The sequence below is a fragment of the Bactrocera neohumeralis genome, chromosome 2, assembly GCF_024586455.1.
Source record: "Bactrocera neohumeralis isolate Rockhampton chromosome 2, APGP_CSIRO_Bneo_wtdbg2-racon-allhic-juicebox.fasta_v2, whole genome shotgun sequence".
Classification (NCBI taxonomy): domain Eukaryota; kingdom Metazoa; phylum Arthropoda; class Insecta; order Diptera; family Tephritidae; genus Bactrocera; species Bactrocera neohumeralis.
Window position 1 is genome coordinate 40,454,515 of NC_065919.1, and position 6,786 is coordinate 40,461,300.

The following is a 6,786-nucleotide window of genomic DNA, read 5'->3' on the forward strand; positions in this document are numbered from 1 at the left end:
CGTATCTATGAAAATTCTAAAGTTTTGCCCAGTTTTTGTATCGGTTTTAATAACATACGGCAAATCGGAGTTTACGGAGTTTATCGGAGTTTAAAAATGCTTCTCATCATTACGAGTATTATTGATTCTTTCAATTTTTGGTTGAGGTTCTGTGCTTATTTGTGTACTTTCAATTTCACCCATATTTGTTAGTTGATAATTGTCTGCCAATTATACCTGTTACTCCTAATATGTGATTGGTTTCTTTGCACAGGACTGTGTTTATTTATTAATTGGATTGATTGAGCCACTTCCATGGGTTCAGGGTGATTGGAATACATTTGGTATGAATTATTATCCGTTTGAGGGTACTTTAAGTTATTCTGAAAATTCTGATATCTTCAGTTAACTTGAGGATGGTTTCGTGAACCAATTTCGTGGTTGTTTTTAGTAAATTGCAAAGCAAATTGTGATCGTATTTGATTTGTATGAATTTTTTGTGTTTTAGCAGGAGCATTTGGCAAATTGGTTGGTGTTAATGTAAATAGTATTTGGTTTAGGGGGTAATTTAAACCAGTTATAAAAGTTCTTAACGGGGTTTCTCGATTCTTAATATTTAATTGTTTTGTAATATCTGAATTGGTGCCGTGCGTCATTATAGTTTTATTTATTAGTAATGTCAATTTCTGATTGACTTCATTATAATAATCAATTAAGGATGTCGATCCTTGTCTCATAATACTCATCTCTTGATCAATTACGTGAATTGGTCGTCTGTCGGCGTAAGCAAAATGTAACCTTCCAAATATTGCTTCTAAATTTAAAACTGTGCCATGATTAGTATCATTGGCATTACCTACAATCTTGTTTCGAAGGATAGTTAGTGCTCCAAAATACCTTCTACTACCTTCAGTATAAAGGCTCATCGAATTTTTTGCAGCTTGCCTCCAGCTGACATAAGATTTACTGGAGAATTCTGGAAAAGACTTTATTATATCTAAATTTTCGTCACATGTTATGGAATCATTAATTTCTTGAGTTTCATACTCAGTTACATGTGCCGCATTTGTTAGAGTTTTAATTCTTTTACTCTACTGAGCTATCTCAGTTCTTAAATTTGCGGTTCGTGTAGCTATTAATCTAGCTATATCGGCTACAGAAAAATTATTGACTGCCATTTTGAAAATTGTAAAATTATTTAAAAATAAAATAAAAAAATAATAACAATAAAATTGTTTGAGCAGAGACACCGCATACAAATTTACAGCTAAAATGTGAATGTATTGTCAAATACATCTTTATGTGCGGAAGAAAAAAAATGTTCGCAAGTATTTTAAATGGATTTTGTAATCTCTCCTTTTCGTAAATGGTTCTATGAATTATTTTGTTAACAACAGCAGAATCTGCATTGTGGCTCATTTCGTCTCCACGCCAGATTCAACTGCGGGGTCGTGAATATTTCAGGTGCTTCACCGTATATTGCGCTAAGCTTATCTGTTTGGTCTTCGCAATGCTAATGCTAGAGAAATACATTTTTCACGTTTATTGGTGATGCTTTAGTAAAACGCGTTAAGACTGCCAAATCTGTTTAAATATCGGGTGATTTTTTAAGAGCTTGATAACTTTTTTTTTTAAAAAAACGCATAAAATTTGCAAAATCTCATCGGTTCTTTATTTGAAACGTTAGATTGGTTCATGACATTTACTTTTTAAAGATAATTTCATTTAAATGTTGACCGCGGCTGCGTCTTAGGTGGTCCATTCGGAAAGTCCAATTTTGGGCAACTTTTTCGAGCATTTCGGCCGGAATAGCCCGAATTTCTTCGGAAATGTTGTCTTCCAAAGCTGGAATAGTTGCTGGCTTATTTCTGTAGACTTTAGACTTGACGTAGCCCCACAAAAAATAGTCTAAAGGCGTTAAATCGCATGATCTTGGTGGCCAACTTACGGGTCCATTTCTTGAGATGAATTGTTCTCCGAAGTTTTCCCTCAAAATGGCCATAGAATCGCGAGCTGTGTGGCATGTAGCGCCATCTTGTTGAAACCACATGTCAACCAAGTTCAGTTCTTCCATTTTTGGCAACAAAAAGTTTGTTAGCATCGAACGATAGCGATCGCCATTCACCGTAACGTTGCGTCCAACAGCATCTTTGAAAAAATACGGTCCAATGATTCCACCAGCGTACAAACCACACCAAACAGTGCATTTTTCGGGATGCATGGGCAGTTCTTGAACGGCTTCTGGTTGCTCTTCACCCCAAATGCGGCAATTTTGCTTATTTACGTAGCCATTCAACCAGAAATGAGCCTCATCGCTGAACAAAATTTGGTCACAATCGCATTAATTGTTTGCTCACTTGGTCGATTATGTAGACCATAAATCGGACGTAAAGCGCGAAACACATTTCGAACCGAACACTGATTTTGGTAATAAAATTCAATGATTTGCAAGCGTTGCTCGTTAGTAAGTATATTCATGATGAAATGTCAAAGCATACTGAGCATCTTTCTCTTTGACACCATGTCTGAAATCCCACGTGATCTGTCAAATACTAATGCATGAAAATCCTAACCTCAAAAAAATCACCCGATACAAGACAAAAACAGTAACAAATAAGTATGCGAATTACCACACAAGAAGCGAACAAAAATGACAGCTGAATAGAAATGTTTGCTTACAGCTACGAGAAGTTAGTAGTAATTCCAAATTATTCAAAAATATTTTCTATTATTGCCAATTTTGCCATTCATGCAACATCAGTCGCCAATGCAATGCCAGTAAAGAATTGTCAATGACGGAAGAATGCAAAGTTTTAATACAATACTGCTTAAAGAAAAATAGAAATTCCTAGTAACAAAATGGGAAGTTAAATTTAAGGTGAAACCACGTTTAAAGCATTATATAAAGCAAGGCGTGCTGAAGTGAAGTGTAATGCAAACATATTTCTTTTGGAAACTCCACTCGAATGCTACGTGAAGGTACCTGTGTAGCCTATACATATGTACTATGTAAGTATGTTAGTACTTATTCCTACACTCGCATTCTCAGAATTGTTTGTTACATGTGGACACATGGCGGTTGTTTTTGGTTTCGTAGCGACACATTAAACACGCTTTGCTACTCTTAACTGCAACATTAGCTCACAGTGGTATATACATAGGTCTCTGAGGTTTTATGACAACAGTTATTACCCTCTAACCGCGAAAAAGTCTGAACTTTAAATTACTTTTGTGTTGTGATATGCAGACAACCTTAATTTCAATAATAATATGCCAAATTTATACCAAATTTCACGTTGAATGAGAAAACCTTTACACCGTTCAATGGCAAATTTCGTTAAAATATCTCGTCGAACGAAAATGCTTTTGAGACGAGAACTTTATTCCGAGCGTTTAGTTTGCATGGCAGTTAAATGCGATAGTGGTCTGATATCGGCAGTTCCCACAAATGTTCCAGCATGGTGATTTATACACACATTTTATAGGGTTTCCAATTTTTCTTTCTGCGCTTTACAAAATTCGTAGAAAACATGATGTAGTCTGTTCTGGTTATAATTAGGTTAAGCAAATTAAAGAGTATATTTTATAGAAGCGAGAAGCCAGACAAAGCCTAATTTATGAAAATCATAAAAAGTCAATACATTTTTCGGTCGAAAGTTGATCGAAATCCAACAATGTCTTAACTTTACGTGATATGTTTTTAGCAAGTAATCGAAGGTGTACCAGTATATTATATAGTATGCACGTTTCTATTTCCATAATATTATTTGCTTAAAAGACACCACAAAACATTCTAAAATATTTACTTACGCATTTTAATGAATTCCTCAAAAATTCCTAATATTGGTTTCCTTTTTAACGCACTTCAAGTAACTCAATAACCCTCAGTTTTTTCAAACTCTCTTTACAGTGAATCTTTAGCATACATAGCGGTTGTCAAGGTGATGTTCAATCATAATAATCGCAAATTATAGCAACTCTAATCATAAGCGTGTCGCAGTTCGCATTAACGGCGATATCCATTGAAAGGCAAGTTAGTAAACTACAGCGGGGTACTGCAGTATAACGCCAAAGTCTGATGCAAACAAAATTAAATTTTTCACCTCTCCATTGGGTACATACATATATACTATATACAGCTGCAAGGTCAATACACTATGTATGTGCGAACATTTTGCCACTAAAAGCCCTCACTTTAACTAGATACGACTCTCTCTCTTGTGTTCTCTAACTTTTATCTCTTTTTGGATATGTTTCCATTATGAAGCCGTTGTAAACACGCATGAGTTAGAGGTGCGATTTTGGCAATGTCGCGCTCATTTGGACTACCTCAAATATGACTTTATGCCCCATGTTGCTCTTCTTTACAACCGGAGAAGTAGAATTAAAGGATGGTACCTACACCGATTGGCCTGAAGTTCCGACGAATTACTCGCAACAGGAATATGTGTAAGTATGTGTTGCGTTATAAAGGAATGGACGTAAATGTTTGAACACGTGTTCCTATTACTAAAATAAAAGCAAATTTCACATTGTATATACATACTTTTTGTTTAAATTACTTACTGTTTAAATGAGTTAAGCATCCACCCCCTCTACCCGGTAAAACTGGCGCATCCTAATGCTACAGTGTAATTCACCACAGCTGATGGCACTACTGCACAACTCAACACATCTGTACGCCAACCCACTCAACAAAAAGGATGGGCATCGGGAAAGCAGACTCACTTCGTCTCATACTATTCGCCCATCAACATTTTCGTTCGACACACTGCGCACATCATCAATTCGATATTTTATACATCGGTACAAGTATCCGTGTTTACGTTGGCACTCAACTCAATTTTCGGTCAACAACACCCGTCCCGTCCCCGATAGTGTGCATTTTCGACAACAGCGATCTGGCGCGCTATCTTGTTCTACCATTTAAGTCGATTACTTAAATAACTAAAACCCTTAATTATAAGTAAATAATATTTTGTAAAACGTAAAGTATTTTCGTGCTAAATAAACATATAAATTATAAACTTTAGCGAAACGGAGATTTTTATTTTATTGTGCGGGATAACCATTTAATAGAAACGGAAATAAAGCTATATTGGTTACAAACTTATTCACTTACATTTATTTATATACGAGGATGGTTTAATACGTACTTAGACTCGTTTCCGAAAGCGTCATTAGTGCAAAAGAAATTCACTGTCTTTTTAGGCGACGAATTATATTTCAAGTTTTGATTTGGTAGAAAAGCCAAAGCCTGCTATGCAAGCCAGTGGGTCCAGGGATTTTAGAAAAATGGGAAAAAAGGTATACTCGTCAGCAGAATAATTCGTATTTTTGAGTGATTAAATACTGTTTTATGGTACTATTCTCTTTCAGAGGTAGTGTGTTTAAAGGAAACGAAACATGGATCCACAGGTACACACCAAAGAATAAGGAACAATCGAAACAAAAGGGCATCAACTTACATCCGAGGAATTTTCTATGAATTCTAATGTCTGGACTACACAAATCACCTATGGCAGAGCAAAACAATCACATTCGACTTCCCTATGCCGAAACTTGAGTTACGTTTTGAGAACCTCCTTATCGGATATATGCTCTCGGAGTTATATTTTCCAAGCTCTCCAGAAAATTTTATTTTCAGTTGGGTTAACGAAGATAGCTGGGACAAAAATGTCGAGTTGAGATATATCTCACCATTTTTCCACAAATTTAATTTTTCGTTTGAAGACTGAGTATTTGGACCGCCTTTTATTTTAAGAAATTCAGTTTATACGAGTTCTCTTATTGAAAATTAATAAATCTGTAATTATTTTATTTGACACCAAATTAAAACAGTCTCAGTAAAGACTGGGAGAGACGTTACCAATTCTTATGGCGATATATTAGACAATCGAATGAATAATTAGAACCCCTTTTGATAACTGTTAACAATCCGTACATATTTAGTGAGGTTTAAAATCTAGTGCATAGTGAAAATATTAATTTGTGATAGTGTGGATTTCAAAAAGGAATTTTATGGAAAATTTATTAGCCGCTTACATTTTCGCGATCAAAAAGCAAGAAAATCTTTGCAAAAATATTTTTTCTCTAATAAAGAGATATTACAAATTCTTCTAATCTGTCATGCCTAAGCTGATGTCTTGAAAGAACTTACTCCGGGATTTTAAAATGCATAACATAACACCCTCTCAATTGCTTTAATAGAATCAGACTTATATACTATGTTATCTCAGACTTCTAATTTGGTCTTTGTCATAAAACTTAACTGTATTCAATAAAAGTAATACCAAATGTCATTTTATCATTGTATCTTTGTAACAAATTAATGCTCAGTTCAAATATAAATAGACATCCATTTTTCAAATACCCAACCAATTATTATTTGCATTAGCTCTTCACTTAACTTTACATTTCGCCAAAATCGCAAATCCCAAAGCAATAAGCCTGACGCTTATGATAAATACGAAATTACCCAAATACAAATCTAAGGGTTGCCATAAATTTGGTAAATAATGTACTAAATTCTCTTATTCTTTTGTTTCCTTTTACATTCCTTTGCAGTTATGATGACGTTCTTATGATTCTCACGTACATACTGCCCATTATTTTGATGACGGTCACTTATTCAAACAAAACCACTTTTTAATTCGGGCATGAAAAGGGGGAATTGCTTCGACAACTTTTATCAAGTCTTTTTTTGTATCAATTGCATTTATTTATTTCTCTTAAAAGTAGTGTTTCGTTAGCACAGGAAACAAATTTCCATCGCTAAAAATGTCATATCTCACGAAGCAATGTCAA

At 34.8% G+C, this 6,786-nt stretch overlaps 1 long non-coding RNA gene across 1 annotated transcript; it reads left to right on the forward strand.

Moving 5' to 3' along the window:
• Nucleotides 1-3,889: 3,889 nt before the first annotated feature.
• On the forward strand, nucleotides 3,890-4,954 carry LOC126751202 (uncharacterized). Its single transcript, XR_007665859.1, has 3 exons — nucleotides 3,890-4,138; nucleotides 4,247-4,428; nucleotides 4,563-4,954. It is a non-coding gene; the product is annotated as an uncharacterized LOC126751202 (long non-coding RNA).
• The last annotated feature ends 1,832 nt before the right edge of the window (nucleotides 4,955-6,786 follow it).